General features: G+C 48.2%; 1 pseudogene; it reads left to right on the top strand.

Moving 5' to 3' along the window:
- Positions 1 to 3,151: 3,151 nt before the first annotated feature.
- LOC119388455 (U1 spliceosomal RNA) lies at positions 3,152 to 3,306 on the top strand (annotated as a pseudogene).
- Positions 3,307 to 3,605: the final 299 nt, after the last annotated feature.

The following is a 3,605-nucleotide window of genomic DNA, read 5'->3' as shown; positions in this document are numbered from 1 at the left end:
CGGCAGAGCGCGCGGCAGGCGAGGGAGAGAGTGACGTCAGCGCGCACTGCGAGGGGAGCGTGACGTCACCGCGCAGCTGCGGCGTGACCTACTTGGCAGCGCTCCAACACCTGCAGCGAGGGGAGCGCGTTGCGGCGCGTTCGTACGGACGCACGGAGGGACAGCGTTACACAGGCTAGTCAAAGAGCTGCTTCGCATCTAATATTGCCACGCGGGCTTGTTCCTTTATTTTTGATGTGATCGGGTTTCACCCACAAATTGTTACCACCAATCGTCACATGCCATGCCACGATGTTTGGAAACTTCGCAATTGTTTAAGACTGTTCTGTCAATATTACGTTCAGGAGACGAGTAAGCGAGTTTATTCGAGGTGTAACGCGAGCACCAGCGATAACGCCGGAAGGTTCGATAAGGCACGTATAAAAGCCGAAGCATTTCACAGATGAGCAGATTGCCGCCGGCCGATCAACTGTGATCTCCGCTATGCTTTTCGTTTCCTGGGCCCAAGTTCTCCCGATAAAGAGTTTCGTCTCTAGGCCCGACTGCCGTCTTCTTCACCATCACGACCACGTGACAATATGATTTTGGAGCATGCTGCACAGTGGAGGACTACGGAATAATTTTGACCACTGCGGTCTTCTTTAGCGTACACTTCTATGTATACCGGCGTTCTTCCGGTGTCGGCGTCGTTGGTTGTGAGCAAAACCAAACGCGGTTAGCGAAAATAATAAAATCAGAAATAATAAAATCCAGGGATCCGAGCGGGAATTGAACCCAGGTCTTGACCGTAGCAGTCAGACGCCCTTTCACAGAGCCACGCCTGGGCTTCAAACAGACCTGCAGGTCGCGGAATCGGAACCCGGCCGCGGCGGCCGCATTTTCGATGGAGGCGCGTGTGCTTAGATTTGGGTGCACGTTAAAGAAACCCGGGTGGTCGAAATTTCCGGAGTCCTCCACTACGGCGTCTCTCATAATCATATCGTGGTTTTGGGAGGATCAGTACGTGGAAGGATCAGTACATCGACTGAAAAGACAAAGAAGATGGTTTTCGCCTTCGCGCTGTCTTAGGCGATTGCATAAGGGACCCTGTGAGTTTTGATCTCCCATAGGATTGGATAAACTTTTTATTTATGTTTATCCAGTGTTCATATCCGCAGCGCTGACGTCATTCGTGGGTGTGAGACGTCACTACGCGTGCACGTGTGTGTGCTGGTGATTTAACCAGCCAAATACGTTGTCCCTCTTAAACCCGTTGCGCTAGCTATATACCATTCACATTTAGAATAGGTTCAAGGCGGCAGACTGAAATAATACGGGCAATCAATAACTCATTTTGTAGTCTATGCATATGCAGGAGCTTAAGTACAACGACGCGTCTTAAAACACACACAGCGTCCAATTTTTATTGCATGATCCCTCATTTCTCGTTTTCGTGAAGGCAAGAATTTAGCGATGAATGCTGAAGTGCGAGGCGTATTTGAAGTACTGCAACTTGGTGTAAATTTGGTAGACAAGTGAATAGTTGAGATGAGATTACAGGAAGATAATGTTGCCATAATAGCCAGCATTTAGCGAACATTAACCAGCGCAAGTAGTATGCAAAGAAATCTCACGGTCCCTTATACATCGCCTCAGACGACTAGAAGGCGAAAAGCATCCAATTTTTTTAAACAACGCTTCATGCGCCTAGTTGAAAGGAAATCCCGGAGGTCCTGTCTACGCACAAAACTATCGTCATCATGAACGGGCATGTCCCGCATAAATTGGGCAATCCCCACTACTCACCACTGCTCCACTAAAAGTAAGAAAAGATAATAAATAAATAAATAAACAAATAAATAAATAAATAAATAAATAAACGAATAAATAAGCAAACAAATAAATAACGAGAAAAAGGAAATAAATACATGTATGTGTGGATAAAGGAATAAAAATGTGTAGATGAATAAATGAAATAAATAAATCCGTCTGCTACACAGCTTCGCTGGGCATCCTCTTGCACAGAAGGGAATGGCTTACGAATTTTTCTTCTCCCCCCCCCCCCCGTCCCCAAATATTTCTGCACCTTACGTGGTGTTGCGCAGCCTCCGGAATCGGCCGTGGATCAGCCCACCTGCGATGCCCACCTGCCATCCGACGGCGTCGTCATGTGACGTCATGTTATGTGCCGTCATAATAATGTCACGATGTCATCACAAATTCTGCCTATCTGTGACTTCATAAATGGCGCCATCATGGCACCATGTATGACTACATGACCTTTTTGCATCGTTCGTGTTGACGCCGATGCCGCCGAGGGTCACTTTTCACGGTTCTATGATCCATCTAAGGCTGTTGCCTTAACATGTACGGCAGGACAGGCCGCCAGTCTTCAGCACTTGTTCATACATCCCGGTGAGTGTGGTGTATGCTAAGTTACACTCTCGCATATAAAGTTTAAATGATATGGAAAGTCTTCGTAAGTCTTCCCGAGACCTTGCGTGAGTGGAAGTTTCCATAGACGTTTCGCTTTCAATTTTGTCTGCTTTGCGCGCCGAGAGCCTTTCGGGGTGCTATCCTGGACACTGTAAAATTCCGCCATCTTGTCAAATTTCGTAAAACAGCATTTAAGGCCAATCAGAGGCCGAATTTTGCCATTGGTCAAGTCTGATTGGCCCGGCGGGCTGATACGGCCTCTCCGATTGGCTTAAAATGCCGCCATTACGAAATTTGACAGGATTGCGGAATTTGACAGTATCCAGTGACCCCTAAAGGTTCTCGGTGCGCTAAAGCAGACTAAATTTAAAGCGATACGCCTATGGAAACTTCCACTTACGCAAGGTCTCGGAAATTCTTACGAAGGCTTTTTATGTCATTTAAACTGTCGCGCTGCTTGTGACATCGCGCGTGACGCATTTAAGCGACTGTTTAGCTATACGCGCCGTATGCCCCGAAATTCGCTCATATTTCTTTCATAATGTTTATTGGAAAGCTACTGCTCCTCACATAAACTTACAGTATTGCGGTTTCGTAATTCTTCTAACCAAATCCGTAACTTAACGACCTGTGACTCTTTCCTGAAGCTCAGTGACACGCGTGAAACGCTTTTTTTAAACCAGTTCGAGATGCATGTGCCCCTGGAATGGCAAGCGTGGTCGACACTTCCACGGGCATACTTACCTGGTGTCGGGCTGTCAGCGAGGCCGGGGTCCCGTGCTGAGGCCAACCATTGCACTGCGGTCGGTTGACGCACGCCACTTTCCCAAACAGGGATAGATGGGGCATGCAATTTTTGGTAGTGGGGCTTGGCGTTCGCGCCAGCCCCTGCATCAATTCAAAAGAAAGAAAGAAAGGATTCTTGCTAGGCGAATTTCTCTGCGGGCGCTTTACTCGTCGCGCCCTCTTGCGGCAAGCGCCAATGGAAAAACTTTTCTCCTCCACCACGTGGACTTGCGCACGCCGAGTTACGTCGTGATTCCATTGACCTTGGCCAGTCGCGTGCATTTACTTGTTTCTAGGAGTGATGCGAGCAATACACGAGTGAAGTTCATTGTTTTAGGGGCGAAGCTCCTTATAGCATCACCTGGTTGGTCGTCACTCCATGCGGCGTGTCCCCGCCGTTGCGT

Source organism: Rhipicephalus sanguineus, chromosome 3 (genome assembly GCF_013339695.2).
Source record: "Rhipicephalus sanguineus isolate Rsan-2018 chromosome 3, BIME_Rsan_1.4, whole genome shotgun sequence".
Classification (NCBI taxonomy): domain Eukaryota; kingdom Metazoa; phylum Arthropoda; class Arachnida; order Ixodida; family Ixodidae; genus Rhipicephalus; species Rhipicephalus sanguineus.
The sequence above is the reverse complement of the archived record's forward strand: the minus strand, read 5'-3'. Positions and strand labels throughout refer to the sequence as shown.